This window comes from Ornithodoros turicata, chromosome 7 (genome assembly GCF_037126465.1).
Source record: "Ornithodoros turicata isolate Travis chromosome 7, ASM3712646v1, whole genome shotgun sequence".
Classification (NCBI taxonomy): Eukaryota; Metazoa; Arthropoda; class Arachnida; order Ixodida; family Argasidae; genus Ornithodoros; species Ornithodoros turicata.
In genome coordinates this window covers 9,230,864-9,257,593 of record NC_088207.1, presented here as the reverse complement: position 1 = coordinate 9,257,593, position 26,730 = coordinate 9,230,864, and the positions used below count along the sequence as shown (strand labels likewise).

The window sequence follows — 26,730 nt, the reverse complement described above, 5'->3', positions numbered from 1 at the left end:
TGGGATAACAAACGCAGACGATGAACATTCATGACTATAGTGGATCAGTCAGTGAAAACTGCAGTGTGACCAGTATGTCGATGAAAGATGAAAGTCACTGAAAAGGTTAGCCAGCTGTAGGGATCGAACCCACATCTTTCGGATTGCCGGTCCAGGGCTCTACCAATTGAGCTAAGCTAACACGCCTCTCCTGCGACTTTCGGGGTGCGTCATCTGAAGGGACTACAAACCAGCCACTCACTCTCACTCACCCTCCTCTCCCTCTTACATTTTTTGCTCACTCATACACACATTCATACGACGGAAATCGACGCAAGCGGCACCTGTTGAACAAGAAAGAAACTGATGTTCTGAGGCTGGAACAACATAGAAGGGACAGATACAGACAAAGCCTCAAATTGCCTAAGAAATCAACGATGAAAGATGAAAGTCACTGAAAAGGTTCGCCAGCTGTAGGGACCGAACCCACATCTTCTGCATTACCGGTGCAGGGTTTTACCAATTGAGCTAAGCTAACACGCCTCTCCAGCGACTTTCGGGGTGCGTCATCTGAAGGGACGACAAACCAGCCACTCACTCTCACTCACCGTCCCTTCACTCTTACATTTTTTGCTCACTCATACACACATTCATACGACGGAAATCAACGCAAGCGGCACCTGTTGAACAAGAGAGAAACTGATGTTCTGAGTCTGGAACAACAAAGCCTCAGAACATCAGTTTCTCTCTTGTCCAGTATATCGACTATGCATCATATCCGCTGCAAGCTGTTTGAGAACTGATGTAGACACTTGGTTTCGTTTGACGTTAAGACCAGGAATTGACAATGAGGTCGATGGTAATGGAAGCGACCACGGAGACGTCGTGGACACCACTGATTTTGTAGAAAACGGGGGAACCTTAGGTTTCACTTCCATGACATAGTTGTATGCATTACTTTGCTTCCGGCGAGAAACTTTTGATATTAGTGTATGGCGGCGGTGGTGAGCTCTGACGCGCAAGTAATGGCGAATTGTCTCCCTCTGCCGTAAGACTTCAATGGGTATTTCGCGGGCTTCTGCTATCACCACCCGCTTTTCCGCAGCTCTCAGGGTGCCAAGATATACCCTTAAGCTCCGTGCTAGAATACACCGCAGTCGTTGTTCTTGTGTCTGTGAAATTCCAGACAAGACTTGTAGCCTGTATAGCAGAGTCCCTCGGACTAGGGCTTTGTGGATGACCAGAACAGACTTCTCATTGAACTGGGGCCCAGTAAAGTGACGAATGACGGAAGTCCACCGGTGTGCCTTTGTGATGTTTATTGTTTATTGTCATCACTAGGAAACAAAGAACAAGAAAAACCGTGGGGCGTGTCCAATAGCTTTCGCTAGTACAGGCTCATGCCCCGCGGGGTAAATGGAACAGAAAAACAGGTGAGATAAATAATGCAACAAACAGTTACATTCCTGGGTTCAAATAGGCTGAAGTGTCCATAAGGTATCGTCGTAGCATGTTGCGGAATGACTGGCTGTTTTTAACCTCAAGAGGCATAGAGTTCCAGAGTCGCGGCCCAAAACACACTGTCAATCTCGTACCATACACATTTTTTGGCCGATATAACATAAAGTCATTCGACATGACGCTTCGGTTACCTCTTGGACATTTTTTAAATATGTTGTTATTAAAAGGAACGTTATTCTTTACAATTGACTCTACAAGTAAGGCACGACGCTCTCGAATAAGATCAGGCAGTGGGAGAATATTCAGAGAATTAAAAAACTCAATACAGGAAGTTCTACTGCCAGAACAAGTAATTAATCTTATAGCTCTCTTCTGAAGCCTGAACAGACGATCCAGATATGTTGGGAATGCAGTACCCCAAGAAGTGGCACAATAAATTAGATGACACTGCACAAATGAGAGGTACAATTGACGTAAAACATGTAATGGAAAATATTGACGGGCAAGGAATAAAATGTGACAGGACTTGGAAATATTCTTAGCAACTTTATCAATGTGTGGTTTCCACGTGAGATGAGAATCTAAGGTCACGCCTAGGTAATTAATAACATTTACTTGTTCTATAACATTGTTATGAATTGAGATGCTCATTTTGACATATTTGGCAGAAGGCTTGCAGAAGACAAGAAACTTTGTCTTAGACAGATTCAACGTCAGACGGTTAATAGCAAACCAATGAGCAATCTTGTTTGCCTCATGGGACACGGTCGGCGCAATTTCGGAAACATCTGGAGAGCTGAAGAGGAAACACGTGTCGTCCGCATACATGAAAGTCGAAAGCCTGTCGGAAACCGATGGAAGATCGTTCACATAAATCGAAAATAACACAGGACCCAAGACAGAACCTTGGGGTATACCCGTACATACAGGCAAAGACAGAGACGATTCCCCATCGATCCGAGTAAACATTCTACGAGACGACAAGTAATTCTTCAGCAGATTCCAGATATCTCCACGAAAACCATAACAATAGAGCTTTTGTAGCAAAATGTGATGATCGACAGTATCAAAAGCTTTGCGCAAATCGGCAAACAGGCCAACAGCAATATGAGATTCATTTAAAGCCTGATTGATTCCATCGGTGACGGCATGTACAGCTGTAGCGGTGGACATTCCAGTTCGAAATCCATGTTGAGAGCAACTCAGTACATTATATTTTTTCAAAAATGAGGAAATCTGTTTACACAGTAGTTTTTCAAAAAGAGTATTGATAGTACTAAGAACTGAAATAGGCCTGTAATTTTCGACCAAATTCTTGTCGCCTGACTTGTAAATAGGTACAACCAGCGCAATTTTTAGAGTGTCCGGATACAGTCCTGTGCCACTGACTTTGTGTGCAGCTGATCGATATGTTTCTTCCAGGACAAGTTGGAGTCTAGGATGACACCCAGGATGGTGGTGTGCTACCTGCGTAGGAGGCGTATCGCCAAGGAAGAGCTGATACCGATGCATATGCTTCCGAGTAAAAGCCAAGGCTGCTGTTTGTTCCTGTTCCTGATGTACCTGTTTGTGTAAAGGAGCCTACCTCCATAGGAGCCTACCTCTGCTTGATGACAATGCAAGCTGCCTCTGTTAGGTACCGCAAGATGTTATCCAGGGAATGCTCAAGACGACGCAGAAATTGCTGGTCTCGAATTTCTAACAGTCCAAATGCAGACGTCATCGGCATAGATAGATATATTGACTTTAGGGGCGATACAGAACTTCAGGCCTGCCATTACAAGGTGAAAAAGAATAGGACTTAAAACGCTGCCCTGTGGTACGCCATGTGTCAAGACAACTTTCGACGTGACTCCTTCTTGCGTGCGAACAGAAAGTGTTCTGTGTCGCAAAAAATCAGCCAGCCACAAGAACATTCTGTCGGGAACACCTGCTTGCAACAATAGATGCAAAACGTTGGCATGACTGACGGTGTGGTAGGCTCTCTTGACGTCCAGGAACACTGCAATTATTATTTTCTTGTGCCTCTTCGCTTGCTCGACGGTGGTGACGAGATTGAGAACAGACAGATTGTGTATGTTCGTGTATTTTGTGTCGCCCCCGCTCAGGCTTGTTTCATTAGGAAGTCAAAAAAATGTGTAGGTTCCAGAAATAACCTGTAGATCAGTAAAGGAACCTTTACTAAAGGTTTCGGCAACCTTTACTAAAGGTTGCCGAAAATGTGCCGACGCAAGAGCGCCGTGGCCGCGCCGCGCTCTCCACGTGCTATCTCCCTCCCTTCCTTCCCTCTCCACTCACCAGGCATGCGCGCCGTTCCGCGGCTACAGACAGACCACGCCGCAACTTTTGCGTAGCCAGCACTGTAATGATAACGCATTAATGAACACTGTGCAGAGAACAGAGTCTATGGAGCTAAGACTCCGACGGACGACTGCCATCTCTTCGGGGAAGGTGCGATGACCCTCAAGCCACCACTACAGTCTATGCAAGACCATTCGCTGCAAGACTTTACCAAGGCAACTTGTCAGGCTAACTGGACGAAAGGACGACGGGTCACATGGATGCTTTCCGGGACTACTAAGGCATCTTTCTAACACTGCGGCGCTTCAACGTTTCTCCATGATGTATTGTAGACGTGGATCAGACTGGAAACACAGTCGTCGCTAAGGTTTCGGATGGCTCGATAGGATATTGCATCTGCACCTGGCGTCGGTTGGACACGTGACGGCTACACCGCGGCTCTGAATTCACCCAATGAGAAGTCCATATCCATCCTTTCGTTCACCAGTGGTTCTCTTCGTGAGATAGCCTCCTGGATCTCGGAAGTGTATGCGCGGAATACTTCAGCGTTTGAAGCTTGTAAATTTGCGGATATAATCTTGCAGAACAGAATTTCGCAACAGAATTCTCGGACCGCATTAGGGACAGCGCTAGCACATCCAAACGATTTTTGGGCGGGAAGGTCTCTCTCAGACTCCAGGCCACGCTCCTCACTCTAGCAGCGCGAGTAGGTAATAGAGGCGATAGGGCTGCGGAGAACCAGAACCGTTTATTAGGAGAGTTTGGCCATTGGAAGGAGCCTGTGTCAAAGCGCGCCATTTGACGTCACACGATGGGCGGCGCCAAGGTCAGTGGCACCATTTTGGATCAGGGCTATCGCCTTGAAATCTCCCATTCCGCCATTTTGGAGCTGAGGTAGAGGCTTGAAATTCCCCCGTGCCGCCGCGGCTCGCTTTTCATTACGGTCAAGTGGGCGGAGCGATGACCTCTCTGACGTCACGGCGGCTCCCCATCTCCGGGCGGCAAAAGGTCACTGAATGGCCAAACTCTCCTCATAAACGGCTCTGCGCAGAACTGACGCCAGCGCTCTCTGTCAACATTCTTTAGCTCTTTCTGTACTATCCTGGCTGCATGCCGGGCTTCTATGATGACTTGAAACAGCCCCCGATCGTCTAGCCTGTCCAGGAGTCCAGGATGCATGTTGAAAAACCTCTACGCAGGAACGTTGGCGAGCCATCATTGAGCAGGCACAGGTCCATTTCGTCGATGACGTCAATGCATCTTATCCTCCTCCTCTCTGTGCGCGCACTTCCCCATAGTGGATGATGGGAATTGATGTTCCCCACTACTAGGAACGGCGATGGTAGGCCAAGAAATATATCCTGTTAGCTCTGCTGCGAGAAGGTAATAGAGGGCAAGAGATACAAACATACCACCGTAAGTACAATGTTGCCCAGTCGAACCTTGCATCTCACATGGTCAACGGAAGTAATCTGTGGCTCCTGTAACTGGGCAACCATTAGGTCCTTCCGTACGCGAGGAACAGTCCTTGATACGCCTTGTCAGCCAGATGTAAATACGTTGTACCCGCTGAGTCTAAAGTCATCTTTAATGTACGCTTCGCTTATGGAAATTGTGGGAATGAGACATGTTAGGAGAAACAACTTGAGGTCAAGGAGCTTACTACGAATGCCTCTCGTGCTCCACTGCAGCACTGTGGCTCTCCTATAAAGACTGTCCATGCCGGGATGTTGCACTCCTTCCGTAGCAAGAAGGTGCTGGGCTTCGGGTAAGACGCAGCAGCAGGGAAAGAGGACACAATCGCTTTGAGTGCTGCCAGAGGGAGGAGGACAGAAATTGTGGCACTGTCACTCGACACTGCGGTGTGTGCGCACACTGAAATCTAGCCCCCCCGTCCGCTTTATCCATACAAAAATATAGAGAGATACCTTATTAAAAATATTGAGATTTTCGTAAAAATCTGTATATGGCAGTAAACGAGAGAAAATTTGCTTAATAAACAACGTTTTTAGGTCAGGATTTTGTGCGTTCCATCGTCTGATGTTTTGTATTTCGCTTTTTGCATCGAAACAACGGAAATATGTGATGGCAGAACTGATTGGGGAGCTGCGCAGAATGAATTGGCTCTCCTGCGGGTTCGAATCCTAGCGCCGGCTGTGCTGTCTGGGAAGAGCTGAGAAACAAGCCCGCAGGCAAACCGCTCTGAAATGGCATACCACCACCAACTGTTCGTCAGTGTCAGTGTTAGTCGGCGACTGCGCGAGATCTATTTGCTTCCTGTAGAGACAGCAATAATAAGAAAAACTTCAAAGCATCAAGCATCACAAGCAGCACAATGTACTGAAAGTCGAGTGCAATAGGGGTGGACGGTATGTGTCTTTTCAACGTTCATTAGTTTCACGAGTCTATTCAAGGGCATCCACCTACCCGTCCTCCCCTAATGCACTCGACTTTCAGTACATTGTCCAGCTTGGGTCATCATCACCGGAAAAATCAATGTATCTAACAATGATAATTAGTATCTACATCGCGTGATTAAGTACGAACGGCTTCCGTGTCACCAGCACAGGTCGGCGCAATCATGACGGCAATGCCTTATCAAAGCCTGATGATCGCGATCATGAGTGCGATTACGAAGCACTGGCAAGACCGCCGCGATCATGATCGCGCCGACCTATGATCATCAGTGATAAAAATATCCGATTATACTGACAGTCATTTTTTTAAACACGCACACCACGAAGAAAACATGAAATTTCAAATTCTTTGTTTCTTCACCCGATAGTAGCGTATCATGAATCGAGCTTTCCGTCACAACTTGTTTTAACGATTGTCCAAAAATCGGACATCGTAAACGTCGGCTAGCTGGTGTATGAAATCCATGATGAAACAAGCCATAGCATGGGAACATGCTGGGACGATCGTTGTGTATGTTCGTGTATTTTGTGTCGCCCCCGCTCAGGCTTGTTTTGTTAGGGAGTCAAAAAAACGTGTAGGTTCCAGAAATAACCTGTAGATCAGTAAAGGTTGCCGAAAATGTGCCGACGCTTGAGCGCCGTGGCCGCGCCGCGCTCTCCACGTGCTATCTCCCTCCTTTCCTTCCCTCTCCACTCACCAGGCATGCGCGCCGTGCCGCGGCTACAGACAGACCACGCCGCAACTTTTGCGTAGCCAGCACTGTAATGCGTGCAATAAATGTGTTTGTCACAACATTGTGTGAACTTGTGCTGCGGTTTTTCCAATGTCGCTCTTGATCTCAGTTGTCTCGCGACGTAAACCCCCAATTATTATTAGTTTTTCCAATGTCTTCAGAAACAATAACGCTACACAGATCATCAAAGGAGAAATTATACAGAGGGGTGCTAGACCACAAACATACAGCTCACCATTAACGTGAGTTTTTTTATTATTTATGGCAGCAAATTGAAGTACTTCTCAGAGAGCCAGGGTGTCGAGCAGCAAAAAATACGGGTTCGGTTCGGGTTGCGTTGATTTCGTTCCGGTTCAGTTCCGCTTCGGCCACGCCAAAAATCGAACCGGTTCGCAGCCCGGAACCGGTTCGTGAACCGCTTCAACGCTTCCACATTATACGTTCTATAAAACTGCTTTCATCAGAAAATGCGTGGCTAACAGTTTACTGCTGTTGCCTGCATTGACGTTTTTAGCGGTCAGGTACTCCTGTAACGAGGGAAAGGAGAAATGGATGGGCATTTATTGCACATAGAGTTCACGCTGATGAAGCGTTGTAGTTCTCCTACTTTCTGTTCCCAAAATCTCCTTTTTCACACGCACAGTGCCAGCAAGCTACACTTAAAAGAAGCACAAAGCAGAAAGAAGAAGATGGACAGCGCTAGATAGATGACACTGCTTGCCGGCACACTGCATTCGCAGCGTGAATCGATCTGAAACCGTACTGAAGCATAGCCTGCCAGCCTTACTGTGTTCGAGCTCACAGCAGTGTATCAGTTAATCCACAGCACAAAGGCAACGTGTCACGACAGAATTGCACTACCAATCAGCAGAACTGCACTTACTTTTCAAACCACGACCAATCAAACAGGCGCCGTTCTGCGTACGCGCCTTCTCCACTTTTCATGTTTCTGACCTGTTCAATTTTTACTGCTCACGTGTAAAGTGAAATGTTGGGCGCTTAATTTATTCACATATTCGTCCTATAGAGCTACATAGCTGGCCTACTCCATTCCTGCTTCATTTGTCCGCATGGCGCCTCGTCTCTGAAGAGTAGACGCCGCATCGCGTGCGTGGGGCGCTAGCCGCGGCGCTCACAAGGACAACTGCGCTTCACCTTGTTAAAAAGACGCTGAAAGTATACTATACGTCTTTGTTTGACTGCTAGGTGAAAATTTCCGAAATCCATGACATGGACGCGTGATGATGATACCAATGTGTCTTCTTTCGGGGATTGAGAGGAGCTCTTATGCTGACTTCTTTTATGTCCGAAACCGTTTTGTTGCGAATCGTTTACCGCTATTATTTTTTACGGTTCTGCTCCGGTTCGGGTTCAACAACGTCATGAAAATTGCGGTTCGGGTTGGGTTCCGGGAAAAATAACGGTCCGGGTACGGTTTTCGGTTCGGGTTCGACATCCTGTAGATAATATCAGGAAATCTGCGGGATTACCCAAAAACTTGCGTGCCACTATAACTACCGCCTTATCAAACCGAAGAGAGAAGATGTGTACTAGTTTATATAATCTTGGTAATGGCAAATTGATGACCGCCCCTGGTGATGTAGTTCACCTGTTCAATGATCACGTCATTGATGTAGTAAATCAAGAGCCCTCACTGAACAGCCCCGTGCAGGCATCTCTGTTACCCCCTTCAAACTCGGAAAGTTTCTTTCTTGAACTGTCAACGCCTCAGGAGGTTCTTTCAGTTATAAATTCCCATAAATCTTGGAAATCCCTCGGGCACGACGGAATATCGACGACGTTCATGAACGGTCACCGTTATTTGATCGGCTAATCATTTTCAAACACCTTATACTCGCTACGCTGTCTGACGGCTATGTTGCAACTTCCTTTTCCTTGGACAAATTTTGGTCTTCGCTCTGTGTCCTGTTTTGGCCACAAAGTTTGGAATTCCTTTGCGCTACAAATAAGGCCTATAAACAACTTCCCTCAGTTCAAGCAGCAACTACGCATATTTTTGTTATCAACATAAAACCGTTTCTATAGGTTTGAATCAATGCGGTCCCTTTCCCTTCAGTTTTCTCTCTCTCTCTCTTTTATCAGCATTAAACATATATGCCCCCGCCCCCCATTGCGCTCTACATTCAACTTATTTTTAACTATCGGAGCCCACAAGATTGCTTTTCCAGTGCCATTTTTATGTTTTAGTTACCTTCTTGTTTTCTTTTCCCATATATTATAACATACTGACTACAGTAAACCCTCGTTAATATGACCGCCTCTGTTCCCGCAGATTTTGGTCATAAAGCGAATTGTCATAATAACGAGAAAGCGGTACAAGTGGGGACCAGAGGGCATGCACGGCAGAACAAAACGTACGCATGATGCTGTACAACAATTTATTTAATAAAAAAGTCTGTCAGCAATGACTGCTTGGAGTAGCTTGCAGTGATCAGCTTTTCACAGTGATCAGTGATCACGCAAACATTATTAATGTCATTGTGTTGCTCAAAAAACAAAAAGGCAACCTTCAGTGCTTCACTGGCCTCTTTCGCAATGACGGGCGGGGGAACATTGACGTCGCTTTCAGCATCAGGTGCGTCATCCGCGTAGTTATTGGGCGGCTCTTCTTCGGGGCAGACAAGGTCCGATATGTCACTCTCGGAAAGCACTTCACCGGTCTGTTCACCTGCGTCTGCGTCGATATAAGCAGCCACAGCACTCTCACTGGCATCGAAGTTGGCTTTGGCGAGCAGTGACCTGAGTTCGGACAGCGGTACAGCGTCCAGCGGGTCTTCGTCGGGTTCTGTTGCTGGGTGCCGAAGAATCCAGGTGTGCCGCCAACAGTTGCGAACTGTTTCCGCAGACACTGCGTCCCATGATCGCTTGACCGCAAAGAGACACCACCGCAGGTCCACTGTCTGCGAGTCCTCGTTCTCCACGCAGGCAAGGTAGCGGCGAACGAGGGCAGCACGATAGTGTGCCGGATGATTCCGGCATCAAGTGGTTGCAGGCTAGCCGTGCAATTTGGAGGCAAAAATTCAACCCTCAGGTTTGTGAACTTTTCGTCGCTGACCACGTGACACCCAGCATTATCCACAAGCAATAAGGCCCGCCGTTTTTCAGCTTGAAGCTTCCGGTCCAAACTATGCAGAACTTCCTTAAAGATGTTGGCCGTCATCCATGCTTTTTTGTTCCACAAGTACTCACAGTAGATGTTCGGGTCGAATGTCTTTCCAAATGATCTCGGGCGCGCTGCCTTCGCAATGATGATAGGCTTTCGCTTGTCAGTTCCAGATGCGTTCACCAGGAATGCTACGGTGATGCGCTCCTTGCTACGCTTTGTCCCAGCGGCATGCGTCGTTGCAAGTGATGACGTTGGGCCCAACTTGAAAAATAGTCCTGTTTCGTCGAGATTGTAAATTTCATCCTCGCTGTAGCTGGCCAGAGTTTCACGAAGCCTAGCTCTACCCAGTGCCACGGTGTTCTCGTCCACGGACGCAGCTTCTCCATGAAGTTGAAAGTTGCGAATTCCGTTGCGATTCTTGAAACGGCTCAGCCAACCAGCAGAATCGCTAAAGCCCTCAATTCCTGCAACGACAAACGGACACAAAAGTTAGTGTGGTGAAGTGGATAAAACGGTTTCAGTGACTTACCAAGAAGCGTTCCGTACACTTTCGCCTTCTCCGTGAGCATGGCGTCGTTGATGATAGCTCCTTTCGCTCTGACGTCGTTGAACCATAGCTGCAGTGATCTCTCGAGCTGCACATGCTTCGGTGGTCGTGCTCGAACGCTGTTAGACTCGTCCGTGGGAACTTTCAGCCATTTGTCTGCTTCCTTGAGTACAGTGGTGATGGTTGACCTTCCTACGTCCAGGGATAGCTCCCGTTTTGCCCATTCAGCAAGTTCGAGGTGGGAAGACGGGTTCTCTTTAAAACGGGCGCAGATTCGCTTCTTCATTCCGGCTGTCAGGTCAGTCCTCCTCCGCTTCGTTCCGGCCATCACGACGCTTTGAACCAAACTGTCACTTGGGCCCGCGGTCACTGTCTTTTTAAAGTCTTTCTTGCTTTAGCAATCCGAGAAGAGGTATGAGTAATCTCGAGGCCAACAACGCCTTGAGTCACCCTAATCCTTTGCGCCCCACTTTAACTGTGTCACTTTGTTCCTGAGAAACTTAAAGTAGCACAGAAGTCATTTTTAACACCCGGTTTTCTTCCTATAAAACTGTTAAGTAGGCCAGTAAGATGCACCATGCGAAGTAATTTACACCACAGAGTCATAATTATCGCAGAAATTGATTTTAAAATACGCCGCAAAAAGCGACCGTGCGCAACGGTGGTGAAGAGCAGTACCAGCCTGTGATCTGCCTGGAACCTCGCGCTGACGCTATAAGGAGAACGCTCGCTGATTGGCCTTGAGAAATGTTGTCTGCTGTCGTCTGCTACTCGGCTGTTCGGGGTTCTGATAAAGCCTTTCTCCTTGCTCGGTAATGCTTCGGCCGCTCCTTCTATCCCCAATTCTCCGGGAAAACTGGCAAAACAGGTTTACGGCGGCAAAGCGATAAGGCGCTGACCCCCACTGACCGGCAAACCAGAACGAGTCTCCTTATGCCGTCATCGGTGACGTGCCATCATACCTCCTCATCCTCGTTATAGCTGGAGTGGCGAGTTAAGGGTGAAGGCGCGGAGCTATGTTTATGTGAGTTTTTTTTCTGGGAAACAAATTGCACACATCAAAACCTTTCGCGCTATTCGGTATAATGACACCCACACTTTCATCGGATGTCTTAATCTGATTTTTTTTTTGATGGCCCTTTGTACTCCTTTAAGCAGCCACTCAAAGGGTTGCCAGACACGGTCAAAATAACGGGGGGATAATACGTCTCTTTGACCCCAGCTGTGCCCAAAAATCTCGGTCGAAGTACGATAAGCGGAATGTCATATTAACGGGAAGGGTTTACATGGGGAAAAAACCGTTCCCCAGGAATTCGGTCATAAAGCGTGAATGTCAGATTAACGGAGTTCATAATAATGAGGGTTCAATGTATATATAAATGTGCAATGTACCATTATGCCATGTGAGAGGGCTTGCCCTTACACTCCCATTATTTCTGTATTTGTTATCGTGACCTATTCGAATAAACTACTTTGACTTCGTCTTACCTCGGTTATCGCCGTGGGCTTGCCGCACGACGGTTATAAAATGGTCGGTGCATAAATAGTAAAGTCTTTGGACAAATGAGGACACAGTGAGAACGGAAGTTCCCACTGTGAGGCTCGTCAACCAAATCGCCGGTAGGAATATCGCCTCTAGGCTCTGTTGTGGCTCTCTAGGACGCAAGCTGTGGAAGCGAAAAGCGAAGGAACAAGCAACAGAGCAGAGATTCAATCAAGCATACAAGGGTTTATTACCTTCCGATAATAGTATACCGCACGCTCAGTCCTCCCCAGAACGAGCAACAGAAAAGGAGTCCCAACCCAGCTGGAGGACCTGCTTAAAGTGACAGTCCGGTCGAAAACATAGGTCTGGGAAACACAGCCTTATGATTTCTAATACTCCTCACAACAACTGTGCAAAATATTTCAGAAGAAATCGTATCGCACGATTTATAATCGACATTTTTCTATGCCACAGTTGGTCCCGAGTAAAGGCCGCAGCGAGCTCTCGCGTGACGTGCATAAGAGCAATGCCGCACGTGACTTGCGCATGCCTGTTTGCGCGATAGTTGATTGTTGCGTGCTAGCATTTGTCCATTATGATGTTATGTCGACTAAAATGCAGAGTAGCGTCAATGTAAACACAGGTATCACGACGTAGCCTTCTGTTCAGTACACTCATAGACAAAAACACCTCTCTGCATTCCCAGCACCGGCGCAGTCCTCCGCTCCACTTTGTCCGTTGGGGACGTCATGCTCACGTGACGGCTGACGTCATAGAGGATCCTTGGGGCAAGGAGTATGCGAGGGAGAAAAACGAAACCGGAGGTCTTCAGAGGAGTATTTTTTATTCGATATCTCGAAAACCACGCCGTTTTGTGAGCTGAAACTTTCCACCCAGCATGTAAGCTTGCGTGACAGTTGGAAAAAATCAACTTCCGGTTTTCCCGGACTGTCCCTTTAAGCAGAAAATAAGGCTTCGCCCCCGGGGACGGCAGCAGCCGATCTAATCAGATCCCGATTGCGATGGGGCAAAGCGGCGTGCCATACAAAATGCCACAACATGATCCCTTAAGGGGAGACTTCGCAAGGATTTAAAAAAAAAAATTAGGTGAGCATCATACCGAACGCGGACCGCCCCTTGATACCGAATACAGCATTCGCATTCACTTTGCGCGAGTAACTAATCCGTAAACGATGACAATACCAAACTGAAACCGATATGTAAAGCGCACAGCGGTTCGCCCGGAGGAAGATACTGTGACGTCACCCAGCATTGTCGTCTGCTACGAAGCATGCATTCTTCCATGCCGGATGACGTCAGCAGTGTGGCTTTCAGCGACCTCTTGCTTCACACAGGCGAAGCGCTCGCTTGGTAATAATTCGTTTGAATAAAATCTGCGCACTTTCGGAACGCGATATTTCGTATGTATGTTCCTGACATCTCAAAGGTTACTGCTATGACATAATCTTTGTGGTGATTTTGTTGCGGAGTCCCACTTTAAAGGAGCAATGAGGTGGCATTTAACGTCGGTCGAAATCGTGCCTCATCTGTCATGCTGTCCACCAGGAGTCACTACGCAAAATATTTTTGCTCTGCGCTGCATTATAGCTGTGCAATCAAATTTACAAAAACAAAACAAAAACAAAAACACTCGGAGAAAGCAGCCACAGACGCCCGAAACGATTCTAGCGTGACGTAACAATAACAACGCTTTATTGTGAGACGATGACCGTGTATTCACACGAGCGACATTCCCCCGCGGAAGATGCGAAAAGCGTCATAGCTTTCTGCTGTCACGTGAGCGCGAGCGCTAAAAATGTTGTGTCTTCACTACACTGCTAACCGTGGGGAATGCCGTGCTACACGGCCACAAGATACTCCGTAGCGGACGACAGAAAAACACGATGACTGCATCGTCTGCTAAGTGTCGTCTGCTAAATGTGCAGTACGCCACTCCCAATATTCCGCACCGTGTGAATGCTCACATAACACGGGGCGGAACTTCGTCTCTGTAAGGAGTGCTTTTGCTTTTTCTTCCACTAGAATATTCCGTGAGAATGTCGCTCGTGTGAATACACGGTGAATGGGGAGTTTCATCGCCTGGGGCGATACTCTACCCCATTGCTGGAGTTGACCCCCATTACCCCATGAAATAATGAGTTATCTCACGTGACGTATTGATGTATTTTTAGGTGAGAATGAGTATTCTCACGTGACGTTGAGCGTGACGAATTGGAGGCTCTGTGCCTTGTTTCTTTGTTTCTTGTTCCCAGCTCACGCGGCACTTATACACGCTTGAGCTATGCCGCTGAGCGTCACGGGACACGTGAGGGGAGAATCATACGTCACGACGTCCTCTCGTTGTGCGATGCGCTTTTTTTCACGAGGAGAATAACCTTTAAAAGGTGTGTGGAAAAGATCCCTGGCGCTCGCTCTTGTAGGTCACCTGAGCAGGTACCCATTTTATTCGTTGGAGAACACTCTACACCGCAAAACGAAAATATTTGCTGGACGTTGGTGGTCACCTCAGTGCTCCTGTAATGCCGTATTGATTTCCACTGTGCATGAGGGAATATTCGAATCCACACCTGACGCGCCGTCACACTGCACATTGTCTTTTGTTTAATTATCGCGAGGTTTAGAAGGATTACAATTGAGATTTAACAGATTCGAACGTCTTCACGATAACAGTTCCGTAAACAGGGTACGCCAAGCACCTGGTTCCTTTGCAGTGGCTGACATCACGTTGATGGTCTTGTATTTGAAAGCTTTTGTCTTGTTTCTGGGAGCGCTTCTGATGTGTTAGAACAACCTAATACGTGCTTCCTTTTGATTCCCCTGCCCCGCAAGTAGATACCGTTCTATAGCGCCGCTCGCCCTTTCCACACCTGCGCGCGCACCTGTCACTCTGTTTTTCTCCTCTCTGGAGCGGAGAGGCGAGGACGATTTTGGCACACGGACACGGCGATGTCCTAGAACCTTCCCGCTAAGAGCTTCAGCTACAAAATATTTTATGCTAGACACTAAATGATGTCGTTTACCGTAATTTCATGCGTATTAGCCGCGGCTTATGCGCGATTTTTGTTTTTCTTCTCACGGGCGCCCTGCGGCTTATCTGATGACTATTTTGCCCTGGTATTATCCCCGTACCCAGGTTCTAAGCAAAAGGCCGACAGTGTCTCTGGAACACTACCGCCCTGCACTTACAGTGCGTAACAGTAGGGGGACGTCCACGTTCGAGTAGACTGACCGTCCTGGTGCCTTTCCTCAAGCAACTTTATCGATAGTTCTTACAGTGATTATGTCTTCTGGAAGGCCATCGACTCATGAAAAAACATACAACGGCACAATCCGATCATCGTAGAACAGCAGAACTGACCTCCTTTGTTGTACACCATGCCGACCCCGGTGTATGGACCACAGGGTTTATGGCCTTCTGTATGGTGTCCTTTGCAGCTCAAATCAGTCGCCTGGTATTGCACGCGGCTTATCTGCGAGTGCGGCTTATCTGCCCGAAAATTTTCAAAACATTCGCAAGAGCGGGTCCTGGGGTTTATCTGCGGTGCGGTTAGTACGCGTGAAATTACGTTTTCTTTTTTTTTTCAAGCAATGATAGTAAGATATCAGCTTATATCCAAAAGTATTTCAGGTTGAAAAAAAAAAACGTTGCTAACCTATACAGGGTGTTTGCTCTAACGTGTTCAGAAATTTTATTTAAAGCGAGTGATAAGAGAAAAACGAGCGCTACGTTTCAGTTACTTGACTAAGAAACCTGTGCTACCAGTGGAGCACTCAAGTAGCAGAAAAGTACCACTTGCTTTTCTTTTATAGCTCGCTTTAAATATAATTTCTGAACACGTTAGAGCAAACACCCTGTATAAGTGATGCGCAAGTTTTGCGTGAGGTGCGGCATTGCCCGTTTGCGTTACTGCGGATATTGTATTGAGACAACTATCTAGACATTCGAAAAGGACGAGTGCAGCAAACACATCATAAAGAATTAATCACACAAAAGGTTATTTGAAATAGCCATAGATACCAAGTCCTCTGCTTTTGCTGACGAGAGGAAAGCAAGAAGCTGCTGTCCTCTGCAAATATCAAAATGCTAGAGGGCATAGCACCATGGACGATATAAGGCGGGACTCTGAAACGGCCACCCTCAAAGCAACAGCTCCCTGGACATCAGTCAGAAAAAATGGCCTGTACCATGTCTTTCTTATGCATTGCCCCAGCGAGCAATATCCCGTAAAACGGAGAGGCGTGGCTGTCAACCTACAATACAACAATACAGAACGGGGGGGGGGGGATATGTTTCTTAAGAAAAAGAAAACGAAAAGGGGTAAGCCAGACATAGGCGAGCTTGCTATTCCGAACAAAAAAAGGAAAAGGAAACAAGGAATGAAAAGGGGACGAAAAGAAAGGGAAACGAAGAAAAGAAAAGCGGAAGAAAAAAAGAGAACATGGGAAGAAATGGAGGAAAGGGAAGTAAAGAAAAGGTAAGGAAAGGAAAAGAAGAACTGGGTTTCCAACCTCCTTCCGTCGGACGAACAAGGATCGCGCTAAAAAAATTTCTCGCACGCTAGCTCCGTAGACCATGATGTCGGCTATTTTTTCTGATGAGATAGCCCCTGAATATCCCTGTCAATTATCATAAATTTGAATAAATTAGACACGCTCTTCACATTGGTGGGGTAAAAAAGTGACCTTTACTTGGCAAATTTCCGACTTCAGTTCGCAAAAATGTACATAATTAAACTTACGTTACACGACCTTCATCAGGAGGTGGTACAAACTTAGTAAGAACAAATGCCGTTGACCACATGATTCTAGGTGGCGTAGTTTTTTTATTATAATTCAATTACACTTTTTCTGTCGCAAAAGTTTTTTTACCTCTTTTAGATATGAACTACAAGTTTACAACTAACAAGCCCGGAGTCTTACGCTTATTGTAAACACTGGCTTGTAAAAGTATTTGTGAGATACGAAGTTACACCGAAAAGCACTTCAGGTAGCGTAACCTGAAGTAGACCATTTGAGTTGCGCAAGTTAAATAACGTTTAATGTAAGTTGTTACCCGTTTTACTCCTTTTTTTCCTTAGAGTGTATAACTGGTGCTGGGTTTACAAGCAACACGTTGTTAAACTATGCCGCCAACGTGTCTGCCTGCTATCGGCGGTTCTTGTCCTGAGACACTTCCCTTAACACACGCACAGATATCTTGCCATATCAGTACCCGTTAATTCCAACTCTTTCCCCGCCATGCGTACAGGTGGTTGAGGTGGCGAGAAATGGGAAACCATTTGCCAGAGCTATACACTTTGAGAAGGCGTCCACGCACTCGCTTTTAAAAGGGGGCATTTTACCGTTATCACTCGCACGGTCTTGCACGGTTGGCAGAACATCTACTGAGCCCGGTGAATGCACGATATTTACTTGAGGAAGAAATGTGTACTAGTTGTCCTTCCTTGACATGCGCACTGTTCTGCGCTGAACCGTGGAAAGAGGTCGCGACAAACGGACGTTCTTGTTTCACGTTGGCCTTGAGGAGACCCAATTGTTGCAATCACCACTGATAGATGCAAAGCACGTGCATAACAAACAGCCTCCAAGCTGCTCGCTGATGAATGAAATTCTACGAAGGCGCATTTAGACGGCGATGACATTTCTTTCATACGATGTTGGGAGACGACGTAGATTTTGGCGTTGCGTCGCCTCATCCTTCGGTCTCAGATAGGAAACTAGCTGATTGTTTTTACAGATGGGACGAATCCAGAATTTTCCGAATCCAAGGAAGGTTCTCCGAATCCACGAATCTTACGGCTTGGGACAAAAGTTTACGGAGCACAGCACAGGCGTATTTCTTCATCGGAGAGGTCCCGTGCTATATATCGGGAAGAGGTCGAATAAGAAACGGATGACCGGCTGTGCTATCAATCTCTCAGTATGTGTGTCCACTCTTGGTTGCTGCTAGGGTATCACTCCAAGGGAAAAAAGCGACACCCCAGTGTTCCGTAAACTTTTGTCCCAAGCTGTACGAATCTCGAATATTTCGAATCCTGTCCTCAAAAAAGAGTTTAAAAAGCCATGGAAGAACCCTTCCACTGAAAAGTGTTTTGAAGCAGAATTTGATATGTTTGTTTAACGAAAAGCAAATTAAATAATAGCTCACTTTCAGGAGAAAACATACACATACACTTCTTCCTAAGTGTAATTTATTTAACATGACGTTCATCGACTACAAGAAATACATAAACTCCATAGAGTCTGAATTCCTTCCGTAAAACGAAGAAGGAATCAAAGCAAAACCGTGTTACTTTTGAACTTGTAATATCGGACCTTTACGTTGTGGTTTTGGCACGCCCCGGGGGCCGCCGGTCACGCAGGCTTTCGGCGGACTCCGGAGGCACCGATTTGAAAAATAAAGGAACAAACGTGGTTGGTGGATTCGAAAGATTCGATGTGCCCCTATTTGGCACTGGGATTCGGATTCGCCAATCTCGAATCCGTGCCCAGGATTCAAGGATTAGCGATTTCGGTTGGCACATCCCTAATTATTTTTATATCATGTTACGTTTTCATCCCGGTATTTTTATTTAATTCAGTCAACTTCACGTTATTCCACCATTTATGTGAATGAACTTTACGTTTTCTAGAACTACGTTCCTATAAACCTCTACCCGAGAAACGTCATCATGACGTTGGTAGACAGACTGAAACCAAAACAAATCTGAAGGGGAGGGCAGAGTTCTACGAATGGACACTTGTTCGCTGCCTCCTGTTGAAAGAAAAGTAGGACCGAAAGTCGTGTCTCTTTCAGGGACCATCGTAACCCCCTCAAGACCATGGCTTTCGGGAGCGACTTTGTTCACCTCTAGCTTCGAGCGTAGTTCAACTCTACAAAATTCGTGGCGCTGTCGAACACTATGACGTTATTTGTTTACAAACAGGGAGAAGTCTATTAGTGTCTGTTGTTCGTTTTTGTCATCGTGGTAGGGGGCTGACAATCTATTTTAACATCATTTATGTCACGGGCAATGAGACTTCACGTTGAGAAATGCGCGCACTCATATTGCCCAAAGAAAACCCTTATTGATTTTGAAGGCACTGCGCAGGCACCCATGAAACTATGTGCAGTTAGTTCGTTCAAATAACTTGGCGCTACATTTCAAAGTGACCTACACCGAAATCCTCACCTATCTGAAAACTGCATGCACTAAACTGCGAGCCTATAAATTATGTATGGTCGCTGGATCATTCTGCAGATATTGTATGGGACGCTTTCGCACATCAGTAATATCAGAAAATGGGTAAAAATGCTCAATTGCTCAAACTGTCATATTCCACTGTTATGGGTCTCATAACCTCGCTGAATATCTATACAAGAGGGTTGAAAATGCATCGCCGTCAACTTGAATATCTTCAATTTGGAGTTTTTGATTTACTCGGTTCTGAGCGCTGGATGCTTACGTGTTTGTGCCGTCCATGTTGTAGCCCACCTTGGCTGATTCCTCGTTGTTTACATAGTATCTATTCGCCCCTGGCTATGAAACTTCCCATCCATCATCTCGAGCTAAGGTTGTTGTTATTACGCAGTTGAGATACACCCGTCGTAAGGGGCAACTTTTTGTACAAGTGTAATTACTTAAGTGGGGAAGACATATAGCTCCACTAATAGTAGCGGGTCAAAGTATCCCCAGTGAACAGATCCACAATGAACAAATGGCCAATAAATAATCGTAAACACACAACACACGACCTGAAGTAAGGGAGGTCATATGACTCTGTCAAGCGTCAAACAGTTCCACGGCTAAGAGGGCGCTAACGTAAGGGAGTGCCTTGATTTTAGAAGGAAGGAAGCCATTTGTGAGTTCCTTTGTTTTTATTTTGTCGCTGTACTACGTTCTGCTGGCTTTCACAAGCCTCGCAGTTGCATGACTGGCCACTGTCACAAGCACATCCTTTGTACACATGCTTTGCTTTGCGGTGTTGTTTCCGGGAAGATGTTTCCTAAAATCCTTTGCTATAAAACTTGGAATGCAAATAACCGCGTCCAGCATAAGTGTCCCTCTAAAGATATCAGACGCTTGGCTTTTCTCTATTTTCAAATACCCATAGGACTATCGGTTCTCCCAAGCACTGCAGCTGCCTGACTGGCCTGCCGTGGTGACAGAAGGACATCCTTTGGCAAGTGCTTGTCATTATGGCGATCAAGTCGCACTCTCTGGCCCATCCAATGACACGATCGCAATCCTGTTTACGAGAGAGAAACTGATCGGTAATCCAGAAGATGTGGGTTCGATCCCTACAGCTGGCTAACCTTTTCAGTGACTTTCATCTTTCATCCCTGTTTACGAGTTTAGTAGAAAACGACGAGCCATATCAAACCCTCGCTCGCGGATGTTCCTGATCTTGCGGCTTCCCCGCCACCAATGCAAGCGGATGAACACGAATTTGAGCGCAGGATAGTTGAGCGAAAGAGCGCGTTACTGCACTGCTCCGCGCAAGAAGTTTGTAAACCGAAACCAGTTAATCAGTCGAAAAAATCACTAAAATTCGAAGGTGTTTCCTTACTGGTTTGACACTGTCTCAGAGTGACCATTGCTACAGCAGAGGTACCAAAACCCGGCGAAGTAAAACAAAAAAGTAAGGATGTTCAAGATGTTCAAGTGCCCATATTTGCTAGCTATTGCCTTGGAGAAATGTCGCAAACGAAATCTAGATGGCGGGGCTTAAAAATTCGAGAACAAAGAAACTTGCCCGATACGCTAAAGCTTTCGATGCTTGAAGCCCATCGCGCCAGTATGCCGGCCGCGACAAGTCCTTCTGAAAAGTGTCGTGGATCGGTGGCAATGGCTATAAGCCTTGTGACCGTTAGGATGGATAAGTTTTGCATTTGGTGCAGCAAAAAGATTAGCGAAACAGTCACAATTCTCATTTACGGTATTGTTGATGTGGATGGAACGAATTTATTCACTCTGCTTTTGCACTTTCAGTGCTACAGATAAAAAAATCGCCAATTTATACTGCGTATAATGCCATTTGTAGTGCGTAAATCAGGATTTTTAGGGCCTTTTATAGGCACCTAAAATAAGGTTTTTTCGTGCCTAAATATCCGGGCTCTAATTATGACACACGAGCCGCACCAGCCCATGAGCAACAACAATTGCGTATTAGATATGAGAACACGAAATTTACAGAGAACATTTACAAGTTCGATGATAATATGCGCTGTAAAGCTCATCACCTACCAGCCTGTCGAAGACAGGCGACTGAAGCTGTTTGTTTCATCTGTGCCCGATGTTCGTGGAGCATTGACTTCGGCTTGCATTCGCGGTATCGGCGATGTTTCGGAAGAAAAGGCTCCCGAACTGTTCAGCACAGAGAATTTCCTTCACGATTGCCGAAAGGTCAGAGAAAAGTTCCAGGCTCGAAGTCTCCGCATTGCCTGCTTCGACGCCCATTTGGAAGATCGCTTTCCGGATGCCGCTTTCACTAACTCACTAACAACAGAACTTCCGGTCAGCCAATGAACATGAGCCTCATGTTCGCGTCACGCACACAAATATTGGCGGACATCCACTACAAAGAGGCTATATTTCGGCGCCGATTGCGCGAGTTGAGGGGGGAAAGCCAAGTCGGGTTTCAGTTCCCTGTTTGGCAAACTTCGCTGCCGCGCACAGCTAAACTAGTTCGCGTGTAGCTTGGAGGCCTATTATACCTTCGTAATAGATGCAAACTTTAACCTTTAAACCTTTAAAACCAAGGGATGCAGTCATTGACCAGCATAACTAAATACACCAGCTGACTTGAATTGAATTGACTTTCACAAAATTAAATTCATGGCATATACTTCCAAAGTAACATTTATACACCGCAGTGCTACTTTCGTGCAAAGGCTCTAGAGCCTAAAAGGTCCAGACGAGTGCAAAGGCTCTCAGCGCTCTGAATGGATAACAGCGATGCGGAGACGGAGGGTGCTTACGATTCTCTAAAAGTCCATAACACCCCGAAAATGGTAGTTTTAAATTTCAGCATTCTTTTTCGTAATTCATCCTGATTCTTGAGTGTGATCGCAGTTAAGCCAACCGTATATTTAACATATTGTACCCGAAACACATACATTCTGTTTCAAAACGATATAGCGCAGTTCTAGATCAAGTGCATTGTGCAAGTGAAAGGACAGTGGAGATGTGAACGTCGCTTCCTCCTTACAATTGCTTACCTTTCACAGCATAGTATAAAACGCAAGGAGAGAACGTGATGCCCGTCGCCGGAAAGCCGATGGATAAGCTTCATTTCCACACGTAAAGGCCCAATACTGTTTAGCAATGCAATAATCGTTGATCGCACCTCCGTGGACCAGTTGTTCCAAAATGCTCATTTTGCGCTTCAAAAACTTTCCACTTGGCGTGTACTGAACTCATTACAAGCTAATCTAAGTAAATCGTGTTTCATCCCAGACAAAAACTCGTTACGGACCAGAACCTTGAGATTTGGTATATTGGTACTTTTTTTGGCACTATATAGATTAGATAAGGTAGATTATGTCAGGTTTCTGGGTGTCTGCCTAGACTCCGGTATAACTTGGGCCCCAGGTGAGAAGCTCCATAACACTGAAAATGTGCCTATGGCTGTTTCTTTTGTTTTGTTTTTGAAAACACGAAAAATAAAAACTTCATACTAAAGTGACAATCTCTGTCTCATCTTGCCCCACCTTACCATACTTACTGTTTAGAAGCGTATGGTATTACGTATAAATCTAATCTTGAACCTACGTTTATTTTGCAAAAAAGCGGGCATTCCGAATCATGTTGGGAGTACTGCCATTGAAACCTATAAGATTCGTCTTTTCTCTCCTGTCAATTAAGGATATATACGCATTACTAGTGTACAAGTGTTATATATTGATGTTGAAGCTTGTATACGCAACATGGTGACATCTCCGCGAATTACAATTAATTGCTGTGGAAAGACGTATGACTTAGATCTGCATGACTTTATGTTCAATTACCTCACCATCGAACAAAGTATGGGATCTTTTCCTTTAGATATTTCTCAGGAAAAAAACTGGAATGCACTTCGATTAAATATACGTTGCCTCTCAAGTTTGCGTATTTTCAAAACTTCTGTTTCGGAAATGCCATCTTAAGATTGGCTACAATCTTTTTATGACTGTTTTCGTTTTCATGACAGGCTAAGTATAACTATGATGCATAAAAGTTTGGAATTAATATGCACGGCAGTTTCTGGCGTGATCATTCCGTGTATCAGTTTGCAGTACTTGTAATATGCATATTGTTGTGACTGCATCACAGGTAGGGTTCAGAGCCCGGGATCCCGGGATTTCGCAAGGCCAAATCCCGAGATTTCGAGATTATAAATGTCGGCTTTTTTAACAACAAAATGACAAACTTCCCTTCCCGGAAATATATCATTTGCGATCCGAAACCGAATCAACCTTGTCGTCCACGACACATTACAACGACGTTAGCTGCTGACTCATGTGAACTACACTCTTAAAAATGAGCTTCACCGCATAGCACGCTCCTAGCCAACCATCATCTCGAGTGATCTCGTTACCTGCCCTGATTTGTTGAAAACGGGAGGCGTACGCCTTTTCTGTGACAATTATGAGCAGCATAAGTGTCACAAAAAAGGCGTACGCCTCCCGTTTTCAACAAATCAGGGCAGATAACGATATCACTCGAGATGATGGTTGGCTAGGAGCGTGCTATGCGGTGAAGCTCATTTTTAAGAGTGTACGTAAGCTATAGCGGAGAACAGCCCTCAAGTAGCATAAAACTGCAGAAAAAGAGAGGAGGAGGCGGTGTTAGCGCGGCTCGTCACCCCCTTCCGACGCGTTACTTGATGGAAACCACACCCCTCTCACACCCGTAGTGACGTTACTGAAGAAACGTCTAAAAAAGAAGGCCTCTCTGTAGATGTGAATGAGAAGACCATGAACACTTCTACGTAATCACATTGGTCAGAAATGCACTTGATATTTTGCCGGGGCCGTATTGAGTTCCTGCTTGCTGTCACCGACGGCACGGGATGAAAGTTTACACGACGTCATCATATTCTATTCTGTAAATTCCCATCGTATAGCGGGAAGGACGATATTTATCTTCAGGTTGAAGCCACCTGAAGGCTAAATAAACTGATATTCTTGGAGTATGCGAACCCACAATTGTGTAACCACCGCCTTCATATTTTTCTTCACATATCACCCATCCATCCACTTATATTCCTCTGGAAGAACATAAGGCCTTATTCTGTGGTGCTTCTATTTTTTAAGCGTGTACGTTACATGGCCCGGAAGTACGGGAGAACACAATTTTCACACGTATAAACTCTAAGAAAAAAAAAAAAAAAGCCGTCGACTCTCACGCACCATCCTCTTCTTGCTCCCTGTCTAATGCATTTTGCTTCGCCGTCGCGCGCCCCGGGGGAGATATGTGCACGGAAGGCGCAATGTTTTCGTCGGGCGCAGAAGAGAGAATCACGTGATTTCTGCTCAACATCATTACTCGTCGCTGCCATTCCAACAAAGAGATTGAAATTGACCCGCAGAACGATGGTATGGCGAGTTGAGACCAGGCGGCGTCTCTGATACCTCACTCTTAAAAATGAACTTCACCGCATAGCACGCTCCTAGCCAACCATAATCTCGAATGATATCGTTATCTGCCCTGATTTGTTGAAAACGGGAGGCGTACGCCTTTTTTGTGACACTTATGCTGTTCATAATTGTCACAAAAAAGGCGTACGCCTACCGTTTTCAACAAATCAGGGCAGATAACGATATCATTCGAGATTATGGTTGGCTAGGAGCGTGCTATGCGGTGAAGTTCATTTTTAAGAGTGCTCGGAGGGATGCGGGGTTACCAACGTTAGCTGTACCAGAACAGGTTCAACTTTGTGAAGCTCTCAGTGAGTATTCTTCTTAGATCATGGATACACCGCCAGCATGCTAAGTCCTTCGTTTGATAGCGTTCATTTTAGCCCCTGGTGTTCATGCAGTCGCTTCAGCCCACTCAGTCGATGGGAATGAAGACGGTCCTGGCTAATGCTAGTAAGATTCGCTTATTAGCATCCGTGTGGCTCCTTTTAATCTATGGTCCACTCAGAGTGGTTCTCGTGTTATATGTTCTTTCAGGTCTAAACGGTCATCCCCCCAAAACGTGTCTAGGAAAGTGTCAGACGCGTCCTCGTTTTGCGAGCACTTTGAGAGAGACAGAACTTTGACTTGGTCGGTTAGTGCCAGGGATTGAAAAAGCAACGAAGAGGTCGATGGTCTTCCACAAGACTATAGGAGGCACGATAACCTGAGCTATAGTAGCGCTTATTCCATTCTGGGTACGATCTGATTACCTAATTTCACGCGTATTAGCCGCGGCTTATGCGCGATTTTTTTTTTCACGGGCGTTCTGCGGCTTATCTGATGACGCTTGTTTCCTGGTATTTTCCCCATACGCCGGTTTTAACAAAAGGGTCGACAGTGTCTCTGGAACAGCACTGCCCTGCTGATGCACGAACAGTGCGGAACAGACACGGGTCCACATTCGGGTAGATTGATCTTCCTGGTGCATTCCCCCAAGCAGCTTTAACGAAAGTGTTAACATGATTCACGTCTTCTGGAGACCACTGACCCATCAATCCACGAAAAACGCCCAACAAGGGCACAATCCTATCTTGGTAGACCTCTATAGAGCTGACCTCCTTTGTTGTACAGCACGCCGACCCCGGAACATTGACCACAGGGTTTATGGCCTTCTCTATGGTCTCCTTCGGCGCACAAATAACTCATCTCGTATTGGTAACATCTCATTACGGCCCGAGTCTCATTACGGCCGAAGTCTCATTACGGCCGAAAGTCTCATTACGGCCGAAAATCCTTTAATCCCCAAGTGTCTCGTTACGGCCAAAGTCTCAATACGGCCGAAGGTAGTCTCATTACGGCCGAAGATGTCTCATAACGGCCAAAAAGAAAAAAGAAGCATCCACCATAGTAGCTCTGTATATACTGTGTTTTATGCTTCCCAAAATGTGTCCGAGGCGGTGTGCCCCCACGGCTTGTGTCACACACAATGGTTCATGCACACAATATTGCGACAGTGTTTCATGCATCCCTCGTGAAAAATGTTTTTATTGTCATATGTGTCACACGATATTTGTATGTGTTACGCCATTTTCTCTCAGTATTCAAGCAACATCCTACTCGTTGGTTCTGTGAGCAAACTGTATGTGTGTGTGTTCTGAAAAGTACTCCACAAGGAAACCCAATGGGAGCTCCAGGAGTCACATGACCTATGACCATGATCTTCTCCCCCACTAGCTGCCTTCTACAATTTACGTCCACCTGAAATTTACAAAAAAGTACATAAGCCACTGAACAAAATGACATATGCTCTTGTTTGATGATGACTATAAGACATATGCTGTCAAGCAGACTTTTTTTTTTTCATATATTCAAAACATATTGAAGAATTATGGACAACAATGACAATTACGTCATAATAATGCAGCTGCATAGCCAGGAAACTATTTCAGGAGGTGTTTTATGAGGCTTGACATGGGGTGGAGGAGTCCCCCTCGTCAGTGCTTTATCCAGACCCCCCTAACTTTTTTGCCTGTGCACCCCCTACAGGGGGTGCCCTTGCGATTTCAGCTTCAGA

General features: G+C 46.0%; 1 protein-coding gene across 2 annotated transcripts in view; it reads right to left on the bottom strand.

Moving 5' to 3' along the window:
* Nucleotides 1-26,730, bottom strand: part of LOC135400193 (protein cordon-bleu-like) — a 205,289-nt gene that overhangs the window by 133,103 nt on the left and 45,456 nt on the right. The window lies entirely within an intron of this gene.